Genomic DNA, 17,621 nt, shown 5'->3' with positions numbered 1-17,621 from the left:
CAGATGGATTACTGTGAGGTTTAGAGCTGTGAAAAAAGACTGGCAAGAGAAAGATGGAAAGATTTGGGAAGTGTCGGGATAGTGAAGAACTGTCTACCAGTAGGGGGGAAAAACAGCAAAGAGGTAGAAGGATGTTATATGGAGAAGAAACTATATTCATACTACTTTTTTTGAATCTCTTATGGTACATTTGTCACTCACAAAACAGCAACAATACTTCATAGAATGCTTTTCATGGGGAAAGCTTGAAAGACTGTCTAGAAGAGGTCTATCTCCAGCATGCAGCAAGAAGCACCAGGAAGGGAAGTTGCGGATAATCACCACCGGGGCTGTGGCAGAATGAGAAACAATGTCCTGCGTTCCTGAGTCTCTGCCCAAGCTAAGGGAACTTTTTTCAGAAGCTGGGGTATTTCTACAGATGTTTTCAATATTATTCAGAATATGCTTTGAATAATAACATCAGTTCCTTTTCTTTTTGATTACAAACACACATACGTTGGAAGTTTAGTGCAACACTTGACCGAGTCTATCCCATTTTCTAAATGTTAAGTGTTAACTATACCTTGGAAATCTACTAACACAAAGTCTAATTCTAATATCACATGAAATGGCAGATTGGACCATACTGATTGTCTCATTAGCTTGGTATTTCAGGGTCTGAGAGTAGGAAGTTCTAGAAGTTTCGTATGAATGTTGAAGACAATGTTAAGGGGCTTTATAAAATTGGCAATGGGCAAACATTAACGTTGCGATATCAGGCATACTGGTAAATATGTGCACTGTGCTTTCTGTTCTTTTTGTTTGGTTGGTTGGTTTTCTTCTGTTTTGTTGTTATTTGTTTTGTTTTGTTTTGTTTTCCCAACACGCTTACAAAACGGGGTTTGTGTCTTCCTTTGAGTGCCTAGTTCATGATGAGCCTGTACTTTGTGGATGAAGATGAGGGGGGGTCAGATCCTTCTGGTGCTGAGTGCTTATTCTTGCACTTAATCGTTCCCATTCTGTTCTGTTCATGAAGTGCAGCACATTGAGGCTTTGTGAATTTTCTAATAAAACACCTCATCAACTGGGCCAAATTTATCTCTAGCTTCACAAATGGAAGCCAGGAGAACCCTATGCCTGTCTTTGAATTTGGACCTACAAATGCAGTTTGCCATATGAGTCATCATATTTTCTTGTACTAATTTCAGATATTTGATAAGCTCTTTTTCTGGTTTACAAGTTTAAAAAGACAAATAAAACTTTGTAGATTAAAATGTTGTTTTGGAGCTTGCGTTCTGTCTGTTCTCACTGGAGTTCTGTGAAAGGCCTTTTTCTGTGGGCTTTAGCTTAAACCTGCAAAGTGACTTTGGAGTGGGTGTTTATAGTATTTCGCTTGCTTGTTCACAGGATAAGACTGTTGATAGATGAATAAAGTGCCACTTGAGGTTGTTAACAACCAGGACTGGTAATGCTAGTTCAGCTAAGATAAACAGTGAAATGCCATGGCAATTAGCATTAAGGTCTCACTTGGCCAGTGCTGATTTTTAAAGCCGCAGATAGGGTGCTTTATGGACACCCGTGGCCATGGGGGCTGGAGCTATTTATTCCATCCTTGCTCTGAGTGCTATATGGACTCCTGTGCAGTGCGTGCCCAGGGCATTCCTGTGCACTCAGTGTGCCAGTAGGAAGCAGGAGTACGAAAACTGTAATGTTCCAGTCTGCAGCAATTAACCCCCTCACCCTGCAAGGAGTGGAGGGGAGGAAAAGCTCAATTAAAGAGACTTGGAGTTTCCAGTAAGTGCAAAAGTATGAAGGGAGCAAAAGGCAGCACTGTGGGCCTCACATTCCTCCTCTCTCTTTACAGCCTTCTCGGGGAATATTTCTTACTTTTGATGTCTTTAATCACAACTTCTTGCTGTTTGGCTATGCCATCTGTTAAGGCCATATCCCTCAATGGCTCTGCACATGTGACTTCTATGAGTTTCAATGGAAACTTTGTGTGGCTTAACTGGATCAGCAGATGTAAACAGAGGTACTTCAATTTACACTTTCTTGGAATCAGGGCCCTGGGGCACTCACAGCTTGCACTGATCAGGGACAGGTTTTTATAAGAATTTTCCTGGTCCAATAAATGGATGCTAAAATCGATTAATTTAAAGATCACAAACTTGACAGCTTAGGAGTCTGAAACATGGAGTCATCTTAGCTAGAGACGTTGAATTAAAAGAGTAAATCATGGTGTTTCCAGGAGCATTGTAAGGCTTTCGCTCCTTGTCCTGCCAAAAACATTATCCCTGCAACCTATTTATTTATAATTGAATCATAAATTAGGTAGTATTCACAGGATACTACCTATGTGGCTAATGCTATCTAATGACGTTTATTTTACTTAGAGCCTTTTCTCACATAGATGGTGATTTTAATGCCCACAAACAGAGGAAATCCTCTACACAGCAGAACTCACTTTGAGTTAAGCCTGCTTTTCCTGTTATCTGGGATAGAGTCACTCCAAAGAAATGGTCAGAAATTTCTGCTTCCAGGCACACAAGAGGTACACTCACTATGCCTGTAACCAGAGCAGAGAAAAAGAAGACCCAACACGATTCTGGGGCAAGTAATTGTTCCTTTGCCTCAAAAGAGACAGCAATGTCTCGTTATTGCCTAACCACTCCCCTAAATGCCATTATGCTGGGTTTCTAAGGATGCTCTGGGACATGAGAGCAGTGAATGCTCATGCGCAGTAAGGCCTCAGATTCCAAAATGCTCTTCCATACCTTTAGTTAGTAATAGGAAATGTTTGGAAAGATGTCACTGTGAAAAGAACTTGAATATGACAATTCCTTTTTTTGCTGTTGACTCTCTGCTGTGCCCTTTCATGGGTTTAAAATCCACTTATCTGAAAGTGTGCAGTTACATTTCGTCCTTTTTCATCATTTAAATGCATCTTCTTGATCTGGAGAAATAAAAGCAATTTAAAAAATTAGAGATTTTGTTTTCATATGTGCTGCCAAGTCTGATGCTGCAAAGTAACTGCTGAATTGGCACAAGCAGTTTGAGAGAGCCAGCAGATTTAGGAAGGGAGAAGATAAACCTTATTATGTTTCTTGCCAAAGGAGAAAAGAAACGATATTGACTTAAATGTGGGAAATTTAAAAGGGGCCATATGTTCTCACTTTGTGCTTTGTTTCTAATAGATAGACAGAAATCTTTGAAGTGTGGATTGGCACAGTAGGGTGCATGCTTCTGTAGAGAAAAGATGCTAAATGGGGAGGATGTGAGGGGGCACATGAAACTCTATTAGCCATGCAACAGCAAAGAGAGAAAGGCAAATCCAATGATAATGTACATCTGTTTCAGGGAATTTATAAGCTTTGAACATTTTTTATGTGCAGATAAGTGGATCCTTTTCTTACCATAACTTAGAACTTCAAAGCAGATTGTGTGGATAATGCAAATTGCTGAAATATGAGATTTTCCTACAAAGAGGTTTCCAAAAAAGAAAAAAAAAAAAAAAAGAAAAAAAAAAAGAATTAAGGCTAATTGATGCCACAGTCTTTTATGTGCAGTGTAAAAACTCTACAAAAATTGATTTTTATGAACTAAGAAATTGATGAAAAAATATTGAAGTCTGCTGTTTGCATTCAGGGACTGCAATTTGAAACCGAGGTTCTGTGAATTAAACATTTGTCTCCGATATCACTACAGCAATATTGTAACATAAATTAAGATATGTAGCTGAGCTGTAATTGTATCAAAGTCTGCCATGTCATAGGAATGTAAAACTCATGAGTGTGGCATGATATGCAGCACCTGACATTACCATCACTGTCAAGGTAGTAAAGCAGGAATTTCTAGGCTATGAAAAAAATTATTACAAGAGACAGAAACAAGGGGGAGGGGGGGCAGGGGTTGGAGGCTATTGATGTGGTAAATTTTGGGAGTAGGGCATAGATGAATGTGTAACTTCTTAGCTGCTGAGAAAAAATAGTTGCTCTCTGAACTGGGGGGTTAATGCTGGACCTGGGGGTGCTGGCTGCACTCCAGCTGGGAGATTTGCATGTCTCACTTGAAAGTGCAAGGCTAAGAAATGACACAAGCAAAGGCATTTTGAAGAATCTAATTTATTGTGTGTACTTCAGAGGTGCATTCCCTTCCTCTCTTGTCAACGTCAGCCCAGAAAGCCAGCTTTGTGCTTCTGAGATGTAACCACAGTAGATCTGGGTATATAGGGTGCTAACGCTCACCTTGATGCTGAACACATAGGCAACCAGAAGTGGCAGCTCTCATGTCCTGTTCCTGAGACTTTGCTTAAGTATGGCTTCAACTGGCAGCTGGACAAGGTTGTTCTTTCCTGCACTTCAATCTGACCAAGCCATGGACCCCTCATGATCTCAGTCCTAGATTTTTTCTCCCATGTTCCAAATCCGTGCACAATCTTGGTCACTGGCTCCTACAGACACTCAGGAATAAATCATGGCAAGAGATTTTCTGGGGAAAGTGCCAGACCTTGATACCTTGAAATAAGGTCTAGCATTGCTGCTCCAGATGAATGCCATGGATGCCTTTCAGGGGGAATGAATTTAAACAAAAGCAAGGATAATCCTTGCAGAACAAAGATTTAAGATGAGTCTTAAATCTATTACTGCTTGTTTTCCTTTCATACCTTCACAATGTGTTTCATATCCAGGCCTCACTTCTCCTCATTTAGATGCATCTTATTTTCATTTCCAGACCAGCAGCAGAACATTTTTCTTGCTCCACACGTCTCACAGGGTAGCACACAACATGACCCCAGGAATCTGTTAAGTGCATCAGCTTTTATACCCCACACTAAGTGGAAATCCTCAGTGCACTGATAATTCAGGCGGATTTTCCTCACTCTGGAAGGGCCCGAGTGCCTCTCCAGAGGGAGGACATTCCAGAGGCATGCGGTCAGCCACTGTGCTGGCAGCAGGGATATCGGGAAGGCTTTTGATCCCTGCTCCAAATTGTGCTGACCTAAACCCACCCCAAGCTGAGGCACCTCCGTGGAACCTTCCGGAAGGCTCTATGGGGCAGTCCTAGCAGGTTCCAGAAGGTTCCCTGTGCCCCTCAGGGCCCATTTCAGTGCAAATAAAAGTAATGGCTACTGCCACTGGGATCAGACAGGGGAGCACCACCACTGGCTCATCACCACCATCACTGAGGAGATGATAGCTGAGGAGAAACTATCATGGTTTGATGCCTCCCTCACCACGACAGGTACGGTTGCTGTCAAAACGCTGATTTTTTGGCTTTCTGGCATTTTGGCCAAGTTTTGCTGCCGGGAAGGCCTGGTGACAGGATGAGGAGTGCCACGTGGCTCTGGGATTTGTCCCTGTGCAGTGGTGTTTTCCTGATGGGGATGAGGGCACACTGAGCCTCCTTTCCATAATTAAATGAACCAAAAAACAAACAAACAAACAAACAAAAACGTCACGTGAGGTGATAGAACAATTTGCCTCATCACTTTAAAACCATGTTTTACCACTTTAAAACCACCTGGGCTGAAACTGACTATTTTAGGCAACCACCAAGGCCCTGCCTTTAGTCACCTTTACTAGTGCAGCTTAGGTTAATTAATCAGGTAATTATGAGGCCTGACTCCAACAGCAACAGCCAGAGAGGCACCTTCCCACCAGCAGCCTAGAACCCCTGGCGGCTGTGGGGGCTGAGGGAGGACCTCCCGGCTCCTCCAGGTCCGCAGTCCACTCACAAGCCCCGGCTGCAGCGGCAGAGGGTTAAATTCCAGCCCATCTCGCCTCTCCTATTTACAAATGTGCCCCAGCAGCAGGGAAAGGGCAGTAGGCAGTGATGTTGAAAAGAACAGCTGTATGCCATCAGACTAAAGATAGAAACATAAAGCATGCAGACTAATTAAGTTCCCAAGTGGCAGCGTACAAAGTGTACAGACCAAACAGAACAGTGCCTTCTGCTTGTTTTGATCAACTCTGTTTCTATCACTTTGATGAAAAAAGCCAGTTGATTTGTCGTTCCCTATGGCTGCCAGGGGATCCCTCGTACCTTTCTCTCAGTGACGTCCTCTCTGTCAATACCACCCTTGTGGCAAATGCTGAATGTTCAAGGCCAGCACGAACACGGAGCCATTTAAAAAGTGTGACATGACTACAACTTCTGTTGTCTGCAAGTTGGGCCAATCGGCAACCCTAAATGTCAAGTTAAAAAGCATGAAAAATGTTCAGAACTTCTGAATTTACTTTCCTACTTTATTTGCTGGCCAGCTATAATATTAGACATTTTCACCTGAAGTAGGATGGAGTTGGCATGCTCTGACCAGCTCACCCTGCTAGCATGGGCCTTAGATTTTTATTTTTTCTTCTCTGATGTCTTTCTGTCATTTCCTTTTTCCTTCAGGGATCCCAGCTGACTCTGGTTAGGTCAGTGAGCTTGCTTCCTACCTGGTTTATTGCTCTGATAATTTTGGAGGCAGACTGGATATGAATCCCTTTCTTTAGAGTTCTGAGTAGAAAATTACTGTAAGAATAAAAATAAAGAAAAAAAAAAAAAACCTGAAAATCATATTCCGCAAGGAAAATGAATTAATGATGTTTCAAAGTCTCTTAGGCTCTGAAAGGAGTCACAAGGGGTGCTTTGTGGCAGTAATTCCACAAACTGCTCTAGGATGTCCGCTCAAGAGAGAAAGGTTTGGCTCAATCATAGTTCTGCAGCAGGTTTTACTTGGTAAAGCTGAAGGGCTGTGACAGGTGTGAATTCTTCACTTGTAATGATGCTCAGAGATTGAAAGATGAAAATGCTCAGTGTGAAGGGATGCTTTCTTTCCTTTAAGTGTAGCAGTCAGCTCTCTAAGTTTGCATTTCCAAACTGCTTCAATTAAAAGCATAGAGCTGATTTCTGATTTTCTTTCATTCCAGTACAGCTTCCACTGAACTCTGGAATTTAAATTTAACTCTATTTTAATTCCAGATTTAATCTCCCACCTGAAACCTTGAGTTTTCTGAAGGTAGTATCATTTATAGCTACTTCATGCCTCATCACCAGTAATTAACTTGATCACCTGATGATGAGATACACACTTTCTTTTTAATTGTGATTTCTTTCTAAAATGTTCCTGCTTTAATCACTTAACAGTCCCATTTTTCATTCTTTGGGATCTAAGTGTTCAGTCTGCACTTGTTGAAAACTGCAATCCACAGTTATGGACTCTTTGGGGGAATTATGAATCAACAAAGCTTCATCTTCATGCACAAGAGACCTGATGTCCTGTAAGATGTCAGGCCTCACTGTAGCATACAGAACATACTGTCAAGAAGGCTGCTGTGCTGTTGATAAATCAAAGAAAATGACAGCTATTCTTTACAGTAAGAGCTTAAATTGCTCATGTATTTTATCATGATTGCCATGAGTTTCATATCTCTAGTGATAGAGCATTAGACCCAGTTAAGTCCTTAATCATTTTGTATGATATCATATTAGTTCGATTAGCAGTAAGACCGTCAGCTGTAATTTGCTGTATTGGCCACTTGCAATAGATTTTTTTCCCCTTCTTTTTTGCCACTTGCTGAAGGCATTTACACATCCAGTTCCTACTTCTGTGCTCTTCAGGTAAGGAGACTTGTCTGTAGACATTGTTTTTAGGTTGAGTGGTGTGATAGTTCAGTGTGATAGCACTTTCGTCTCTAATGATACAAGAACTCATTTTCTCCCTTAACTGCAACTATATGTGCAACTGGGGCAAGACAAATGTCAGTCTGATGCTACAGGGTGCTACGTGCTGTAGTGCCAAGCAAAAAAATGCAACATACTCTTTGTTTTCTGGAAAGTTCCAAGGATGTTGGAAAGATTTGACAGAAGTGGTTGGGTCACTGCTGGGTAATGCTTGTTTATCTGCCACTGGGGAGGGAACAGACCACTGTCCTTAACCAGGATTTCCAACTATATGAGGTCAGCTAATTAAGCTAGTAATGAATGGGTTTATTTATGAAACTTGCAGAGATCGTGATGCCTCACAAAATATTACCAAAATAGGCAATGCCAGCAGGTACTTTGGTGTAGAGTTCCAGTGTAGGCAGGAGCCAGTGCTGCATGCCTTTAAAGGATGGGATAAAAGCTTCAGCATTGAGAAGTTGCTTCCCAAGGCTCCTCAGCACAGTCAGAGCTTGTCTTAAGGCCTGCAGCAAATGGGTGATCCTGTCCTTTCCAAAACTCCCAGTCCATCATCCTGGGTGTCAGTCTGATGATGGCTCTTGCTATTTAATTCTGATTATTCTTGTTACCCTTATTGACTGTACTGTCTTTAGTCTTCTGCTTTTCTTCATGGCTGTATTGTGTTCTGGAAAGTCCTGGCTGACGTCATGCCTGGAAGCGAGGCCCATTCAGACAGGGCAAGTCCCCTAGCCTGGACACGCTGACGCTGGACCAGCAGCATACTGCTGTGGCAGCCAAAGGCATAGCTTGTGCTGGGGTGTGGGCACCTTAAGTGGGTGTAACTGCTGCTGGAGAAACTAGTCTGCTCCCTTTGCCTTTCCATCTCTACTCTGCTGCCACACAGTTTTACAAAACTAAAAAGAGCTTCCTGCATCCGAGTTGGTACTGACAGCTATTTCTTTAAGAATAGGGTAATGCCTAACGGGAATATTTATGGTGATTTGTGACTTGACCAGGGTTTATTTGGGGTTTAAGAAAAAAGGAGGATAAATACGGCTTTATAGATAGATGGTGTGCTTTTGTGCTTTTCAGTGTTTGGCCTGGAGACCAAAGGGAGCATGCAGCACTTCACCTGGTTAGTCCTTGTGCCTCTATACAATTTTCCTCAAAAACATCTGATAGGCAGCCTGGAAAAGCTGCTGTAGTATGGTATTTGGGTGCTAGCAGGGCAGGGGATGCTGCTAAACCATTATCAGTAACACACAGCAGAGCACTAAATTGTTGTGATATTTCTATTACTACCACATACGTGATATAAATAATGTTGTGACCATTTTTTTGCATTAAACATTTTATATCTTGGCATTCTTAGCCACCTAATAAATAATAGTGAGACCAGAAGGATTTGTACATGTCTTAGAGATCAACAGACAGTCCTCTAAGGTACTGAGTCAGTGCTTTGACAAGGAGGGAATCTCACTGGGTTAATGTTGAAAGCAGAGAGTAGAATAACAATGAGTGTCAGGAGCACTGAGTCTACAGAGGAGTTGAATGCAGAGGGCAACAGTGACAGAGACTGAACTCCAAAAGGCAGAAATAAAAAGGTTAAGTCACACACATAACTTCATACTGTCAAGAAGGTGCTGCATAAATCTGCCAAATCTGTCAAAGAAATAAAAATAATAAAAAATTGTACTAACAATGGTATTTTAGGCAATATAATTCTCCCCAAAATCACATTAATTCATGATTTTTTTTTTCTTTTTCCTGACACTCAAAATATATGCTGGAAAACCTCTTCTGTTCTTCAGTAAGTGCCTGTCAGACAAGGGGAAAGGACTGATGGTCTGAGGCTTCTGTTTCCAAACCTGAAGTATTTCAAGAGCCACCTCTGAAAACTGTGCTCTTTGATCAGAGGCATCCATTTTATTTGGTTGGCTCTAGTAGTCCAGCAAGTAATTAAGTAGGTAATATTTCCTATTCAGTTGTTAAAAAGTCTAGACTGCACTACAAAAAGATGCATTTTTAAACACATTGTCTCACTTTTTTTTTTTTTTTTAACTAATATCTATTGGTTTTGATTGTGTAGGTAGAAAGAACAAATAAACCATACGCTGAACCATCTTTTAACCTCAGTACCTACAAACTTGCTTGTTCTGTTTCTTGGTAGTGGCAGCAAAGCTAGAAACTGTAGCATAAAATGGACTCAGATGTTTGTTGTTTTTTTTAACCACTTGAGAGACATAAACTACCTTTTAGATTTCTCCAGTGTTATGAGGTCTTTAGACAGTCTAGAGGTTTGGATTATTGCAAGAAACTGGAAGGGGTCATTTGGATTGACCTGTGTGAGTAATTTGCTCTTTAATCTTGGTTCGTTTTTAGTTTGGTTTCTGAACCTTTCAAAGTAAGCTGCAAGTCATACCCATTAGTGGAGAAGGGCTTTCTCAAAAGCTAGGCCTAATAAAAGGTTTGTTTGGTGCAGGCTTAACTGGATAATGGTTGTTTGCTGTTTAAAGAATATAGGCTAACATGGATTTTCTCTTGGCTCCTGCAAACTCTGAGTCAGATGAGATAGTACGTTGTTAGCTAAGCGACTTTGGTTTCACATGCATGCAATCACATCTGAGTTTTTGAAGAGCCATCTTCAAAACCCCACTCTTTTCCTTAGTTCAGAAGTGGACATCAACATAGTTTCTGCCAAACTTATTTTCTATGTCAATCAGAACTTCACAGGTTAAAATAAAATAAAAGCCAGGTAGAGCAAATTTAGCCATTAATCCTGTCTGTGCCAATGCCTCTTTGTCTGACAGAATTACAGTCACCTGTCCTCCACTGGGTAATGAGGGCAGACCAACATGCATATAGCTGCCACCTGGGTAACGGAGAAACCTGGGCATGCTTCTGTGGTAGAAGGCAGTTACAGGATGGGACGCACAAACCACTGTCCAGATGCCCAAGAAATTCAAACAGCATCTTGGACTTTAACAGAAGCTGGATCAGGCCTCCCATGAATTGTAATGAGTAGTTACATTAATACACTGCTATGTAGCTGTGAAAATCCTGCATCCCCCTCTCTGGGATGATGATGCAAGGCTAAATCACCATGGATATTCGATTGCATTCTGGCTCATGTAGCCATAAGAGCATTACCAGGCAGCATTTTATCTCAGGCGAGTGCTCTCTACAGCACTCACAACAAATCTCAACTTATTGGAACTCCAGTGATTAAATGTTTTACAGACCCCTGCAACATCAGAAGACTCTGTGAAATAGGCATGGCTGCTTTCAATATGATCTCATAGGGATCTGATTACCATTTTGGCTCTCCTCTCACAGTCATTCAAGTGGACCTTCAAGGAAATGTAACCCTTTCACTTTCAGACTTCCTTGGTATGCAAAACACTTGCTCAAGGATAAAAATCTTGAGTGCAGAACCTGAAATGCTGGAGCCAAATGGTCAAACTGGTCATATCCATGCTGGTCTCTAACCGTGATACAGCCAGAAAAGAGATGAAGTGGTAGCTATGCATCTTGATTTGGAAAATTTCAGACTCTAAACTGAAAATAAAAGGTCTCTCTACAGCAGAAGGTTGGGGCTAAACACATTCCTGTTGAATCTATTATGGTAAATGTTTGACGTGAGTTCTTGTGTTGGCACCAATTATTGATAAAGTTCTGTTTGAAAGGAATAGCTGACACTACGGTATGTGCCGAGTCCACTCACATCAAGTTGCTTAAAATGTAGTTCCTGCAGATTAACAGCGTGACCAAAGTTTATTCCCCTCCTTTCGGAGCAGGCACATTACAAATGCACATCAAAGAAAATGAGCTCTATTCTGACTTACAGTCTAAGCATGTTCCTGACAAACCACATCTGATGAAGAGTCTTAAAGAAATGGCACAAGCAACGCTGCCGGCAGCGAAACAACAAAAGGGCTGGCCCCTTCCACCAGCGAAGGGAGGCTGGTTAATCAAAGGATTTTGTACCAGGGAGAGGAACTGTGCACTTTACATTGAAGCAGTGCAGCCGAATAATACATATGCAATGACCTAGCTAGGCAGCATTCTAACAAATCACATTTAATTACCTATCTTTTCCTCTCGTGATATTCTTCTCAGTTCAACTGCAGTCTGGGAAATCAATAACAAATGTTCATTCTGAATGCCTCTATTCTTTAGCCTTGGACTAATTATGCACATTCCTACTGTCCTTATAAGGACAGGGCAGTTCTTCACTTCAAGCAATGAAACAAAGCTTGCAAAGAAAACCACCCTGGATAGCATTCAAAACAATAGGAACACAACTAATGAAGTAAGTCAATCCGTTCCTATCGTGGTGCACAGCACCTTCAGGTAAGGATGACTGGCTGCCCCATGGGCTGCCAGCACTTTCTGTGTCTGTTAAGGTGCAGAGCACCACTGCCCTTTATTTCATGGCCAAAGTGAGCTACCCACATGGGAACCGGGATTGCTTTGTCATAGCGCTGGCTATTTGCTGTCACGGCTGGCCCAAATAACATTGCTTGCTGCATGGTTTCCTCACCTACAGCATAGGAATGAGCAAGCTTTTCTAAATCCCTATCAGCAGTGACCTGTGAGTGAAAAACACAACACATGCATTGTGATTATCAGTGTTGGGGGGGAGGGGGTCATCACACCTGAGCGTGTTAAAGTCACAGGTGCAAAACAAATATGCTCTTACATAAAGTGTGTGTGTTCCTCCAAACCATCATTGTTTGGGCACTGGGGCCTGTAATTTTTCGGCTGGAGCAAGATGTAGCTTGTTTGTTTTTCTTACAGGGAACAAAATGTTTATACAAGTTCAGTGAAAAAGGCAAAGATTTTCACATATGCATGGGGAAAGTAGTAGTTTTTCTTTAAGGGAAAAAGAGCAAACTACAAGTTCCCCTGGTCTTGGCAAATCATGAGGCGTTTTTCATTTTGTAACATCAAAGTCGGCTCCTCTTCTTTGATGTCTTCGCATGCTGTTTAAGGTAAAGCATGAATGAAGAAATGTCAATCTGCAAGGTGTCCATGTAGTTTATGCTGAACACTGAAGAGGACTTGTAGATAAAAGGCAAACACAAGGTTTGATAATGAATGTCCAACAAGGAGGTGTGCATATCTAAAAGGAAACACTCAGCTGGAGAACAGCTCTGCAAACCTTAAAACTCTGCTTAGCCCAAGTTTAAGAGATTAAGAAAAAAGTGGATTTTTTTTTTTTTTTTAAGTGTTGAACCAAGAGAGGAATTCTGTAAAAATCCTTGTTGTTTTGTAAGAAATGAGGGGTCTTTCGGTGGTTTTACTTAACAATCATAAATATGCCACCCACTGCTCTCAGTTTGTTAATGTGTAATTTTCAGAAGGTACGGCGTTAACCAGGAAAAACAACAGAGAGGAAAGTACAAAACAGCACATTATAGTTTGGAAGTTTATAGTGGTTGCTTTGTAGTGTCTTGTGTCTCAACACTCACAGAAGTTGCATTAAATAAAGAAAAGTGTCAATAATTTAATTAAGTTCTCCCCTAATATCCAGAGGTATCATAACCTAGTAGTGATAACTAGGTTACCTGGTAGTAGGTAACACTGTGATTGTCACTCAGGGAAGCTAAACAGTTTGGGGATGAAGGGAGAGATACCTTCTGGACCCAAACCCCATATTTTTCAGTCCCAGAACATCTCGTGATATCACTAGAAACTTAGCTGTAGAAGGCTGTGTTACTGCTGTATCGTGCTGCTACTGGTACTGACTTTGTGTTTCTAATTCATTGTTCCTGATGCTGGTGTAAGGGCTGGCTTGCTAAACCATGTGCACTTTGTTGGATTTACTCGCAGAGCAAGTGCACCCTGGAAAAGGAGCACCTGGGGGCTGCGATGGGAGCCGGGGCGCTGTGGCAGTCATCATCTGTGCCAAGACAGTGCTGAAGGATTTGAGTCTGAAATGTATCAATGTCTTGATATTGCCACCTCTCCACTAGGCTGAGGCTGCAAAATAGTTTTTATTGATTAACAGGGCAGAGAAACCCTGCTGGAGGTGCCTGTTGTGTTAGGTGTATCTAGCTAATGGCAAGTTCAGACATAGTCAGGCTCCCTTTGTGCGCGTTAACCTGTATGACACTGAAATGAGTCTTGCCCATTAGGATGAGAAATATTTGTTGGGAAATAGACATGACTGGATATTTGGTGTGTGATGGTTGAGGAATGGATTTCCACAGGGATCCAGGGAAACAGGAGGGTTTTTTTGTTTGTTTGTTTGACTTTTACCATCAACTTGTGGCTCTCATGTACATTAAGAAATACCTTGGAAAATTCAAGGATGGGGAAGCTTCCCTGGGGATAGTGTGCAGCTGCACTACCCTTTGGAGAACTCTTGGAAAAATTCTTGCTGAAGACCACTGTGCACAGGTGGAGCCTCACTGAGCTCTCCCCTCCTGAAGCTCCAGGACCTTGTTTTGGGGTTTGAACAAGTTGTGGGAGCAAGAACAGAAAAATCTTGTGCAGTCGTGAGCACAGGAGCAGAATTAAAATGGTTGTGTTTGGAACAGAAAGATAGGGGTTGGTTTCTTTACTCTTGCATGAAGCTCTCCCAAAATTTGCTAATTAAATCTTGTGCTTTCAAGTTTACTTGAAGCTGCACAGTGGAAGAATATATATATATTTAATAATCTGACTTGTTAGGAAGAACAGGCTATCCATAACAATAGCAGCAGCTGAAGTAATGTGTCTTGTGCTAAACTGGGACACAACATCTCAGATCTTCATGGACAAGGCCTCTTGTTGCCATTTAAAATTTAGGCTTAATTTGAAGTGCAATGGGATTGGGTATTTCTAAAAAAAAAAGAAAACCAAAACATTTTCAAGGACTTCATTGTATTTCTGTTGCTGCGAGGGGATCCCACATACCCTAAAGCTGGTTTTACCTAGCTCCGGTTCTCGTGGCAGGGAAGCTGTTGCAGAGCAGAATTTAACACAACCTGTAAAGCCCTGAGAATCTGAGCATACTCAGGTCATTGCTGTTGTAAAAACACTCAGCTGTACCCAGGATAACTTGGAAGTCTGAACACAGTCATCACACCTCTCATTGGTGTTATAGGTATTTTCTTCGCTGCAAGCCATGATAAGTTGTCGATGCACTGAATCCACTCTTCGTCAACACTGTGGCTCCAGCAGATGACTGTATGGACCTTAGTATTGCATTTACAACAGTGAACTTTTAATTTAGATTATTTTGTGTGTTAAAAAAAAAATAAAAATCCAGTTAATATAACTCTGGGCTGAAGCTGACAGCAGTTTTTCTCAAATATCTTTTCAGTCAAATTAAATCCTACTCTTCTACTGTCTTTAAACTTTGTGGTCGAGCTGTTACAAAGAGACATCCACATTTGCTTTATTTGTCTGGTAGATATCCAAATATTTGCTGGGAAATATAACTTTTGAGAAGAGAGATTAGCTTTCAAGCTCTGAGTCTTTTAAATGTCAGCTCTGTGAAAACTACTGACAGTCAGTAGGTGGAGAGTTAGTATTGTCTGACAAGGATATTCGTGGGGAGCAACTTCAAAATGCAACACAGAAGAAAAGAATTTCAGGACTCTCAAAAGACTTTGGAAGCAAGAAAGTTTTACCCCTCAGCACTTGTGCAGAAGGAACCGTGTTTGTTCTAGGAGGCTTAATCACCTCGTTTTGTTATGATCCTTTCTCAGTTCAGCTTCTCCAGACAGAGGGATTGAAATAGGACTGGCAGGGAAGGGGTGATCTTGGCATTTGTATCTTGAAAAGACAGAAGAACCACTAGATTAATTTGTTCAAGCTGTATTCTCTCTCTGTCTCTCTCAGGCTGTGGGACTGCAGTATTCTTCAATGGGGCACCACACTGCATCTGCTTCCGGTACTGATGATGATGATTTGTTGTATCATTTGTATTGTAGTTGGGCCTAAAAGCCCTATTCAGCCTCACTCGTGTGAGGACAGATCCATTACAGAATCACGGTCCTGTCGTGCTCCAGCTCTGAAGTTCAGGGCTGCCTTTTGCCAGTACCTTGTCACAGGGAGTCAGGTGTCTCTGCAATGAGGAGAAAGGGGGACTCTCAAAAGGGTCTTTCTTAAATTTTCTGATACATATGAGATGCTGAACACTAGAAAGTATGTGGCATGCAATGCCTCAACATTTCCACCCCCCACTGTTTTCCATCATTTTAATCTAATCCCTTTATAGCAATTTTAATTTTTTAGCCTTAAGAGCTTTGATCTGTAGTGTCCCTCCCCCCAGATAATAGCACTGGTTTTGTTCCGTCCCTCCTCCCGTTCTTTTTGTCTGCCTCACACCCTCCTGTCTTTCTGCCTCCTTCCTTGTTTAGCACAGCCTCATGCCTTGCTCTGTGTGTGCTCAAAAACTCCTGTTAGCTGAGCGCCCAAGCGCTGTCCCCTTTGCCAGCTCCTTGAGAACCTGCCACAACCTCCAGTGCAACCAGCTCCCGTGGAGCACTTTGAAGTGAGCCAGCTCCTGCTATATGTGCTGTACCCCTCGTCCAAATGGTTTGCTGCCCTGCTCGCGCTGTAAGGCTCCATGGGCCTACCTCTCTCCTCTATGGTGCTGAAAAATCTGGCAGAGCTTAACAAGCAATGACTGGTCCCAATAAGAAGAGTCTTCAAAGTGTGACATTTGTATGCAGAAAGACACAGGGACATTTATGTGTACCAGCTGCATACATAGCATCCACCAAAGCAGGTGGATGTTGCAGTGCAGGTACGGCTTACTGCAATGCCAGAGGAGTCCTGCACGTTGTTACTAGAGTAGCACTTTGGGGTCCTAACCCGGGCTGTGCTGTGATGCCTGTTTTACCGGCACTGTACGAATGTCTCATGCCAATCACTGTCATTAAGAGATCACAAGCTAAGCAGACAAGGTAAGTGCAGAGGGCAATGGATATGGGAAGAATTTCCAGAGCCCCACAGCCTGTCAGAGGCAGAGCTGGGACTCCAGCTCAAGGCTTTTAGTACTAATGGAGTCTCTTAGTCCTTGCTGCTGTTGACCAAAAATTGGCTGGTTTATTTATTTATCCTGTGAGCAGCCTCAGGACCTCCCAGTCCTCAGCCCCTTCTGTAAGCAATGGGACCACTAGGAGCCAGGCACCTTAATCTGTTAAAGACTTTGTGTGCTAGTTCTGGAGATCTGTGGCAGAGGGGAAAAAAAAAAAAAAAAAAAAACAGTCTTCAAGAGGGGCTGTTTTGGGGCAGCAGGGAAGGCACAAGGCTCTGGGTTTATATCGTATGGCTAGATGGAGCTGCAAAATTTTGACAACGTTTGCACCACTAAATGGACCGAACCCAGTGAATGTCAGGGATTGTGCTACTCCATCTGGGTGCCTGTGTTATAGCTTACTTCATTGGGATGTAAGTGAAATACAAAATGAGCTCCAGAGGGAATCCAAAGGTCAGCGAGCTCATTGAGAGGTGTGCTGTGCTGGGCATGGAGCTTCTGGAAGGGGAAATCCTGCCCCTAACCCACTGCAGTTCAACGAGGTGTCCATACGCATGTGGATAAAGGAGATCCAGTGGACATCAAGGCTGGGATTTTCAAAAAGCTCTTTACAAGGTTCCACATGAAAGATTGTTGAAGGAAGTGAGTTGCCATGAAATTGGTGGACAGAGTATTTTAAGGTCTGAAAACTGGTTGAAAGACAGGAAGTAAAGGGCTGGACTTAAAGATTACATCTCTATTGCTGGAGACAGAAAACTGGCCTAGGTGCACCACAGGCCTAATCCAGCATTTCTTACATTCTTGAAGCAGCTGCAATCTTTTCCAGAATAATTTTATACAGGGGCCAAGTGAATGTCTTCCACAGTGCCTAGAAGCAACTGGGAGCATGCTGCTCTCTGTGTTCACTCAGGAGCGATTTGCAAAGGAGAGGTACCTACATTATGCAGGACCAGGAGGAGTCAACTGTGGGCCAGCCTTGTTAGCCTGATTTAGAAACTTCTGAAGGAAACCACAAGTTCCA

At 42.2% G+C, this 17,621-nt stretch overlaps 2 long non-coding RNA genes across 4 annotated transcripts in view; one reads left to right on the top strand and one right to left on the bottom strand.

Moving 5' to 3' along the window:
- Positions 1-873: 873 nt before the first annotated feature.
- Positions 874-4,905, bottom strand: LOC140003466 (uncharacterized). The gene is made up of 2 exons (XR_011812212.1): positions 4,224-4,905; positions 874-2,932 (listed from the first exon to the last, which is right to left on the bottom strand). It is a non-coding gene; the product is annotated as an uncharacterized lncRNA (long non-coding RNA).
- Positions 4,766-17,621, top strand: part of LOC110353084 (uncharacterized) — a 25,155-nt gene continuing 12,299 nt past the window's right edge. Inside the window, exon 1 of one of the 3 annotated variants that reach the window (XR_002403104.4) lies at positions 4,766-5,220. This is a non-coding gene — a long non-coding RNA (uncharacterized lncRNA). Of the gene's footprint in view, positions 5,221-12,345; positions 12,618-17,621 lie in introns of those variants that run through there. The other 2 variants (XR_011812211.1, XR_005268964.2) reach the window with 2 other exon arrangements.

Source organism: Anas platyrhynchos, chromosome 12 (genome assembly GCF_047663525.1).
Source record: "Anas platyrhynchos isolate ZD024472 breed Pekin duck chromosome 12, IASCAAS_PekinDuck_T2T, whole genome shotgun sequence".
NCBI lineage: Eukaryota > Metazoa > Chordata > Aves > Anseriformes > Anatidae > Anas > Anas platyrhynchos.
The sequence above is the reverse complement of the archived record's forward strand: the minus strand, read 5'-3'. Positions and strand labels throughout refer to the sequence as shown.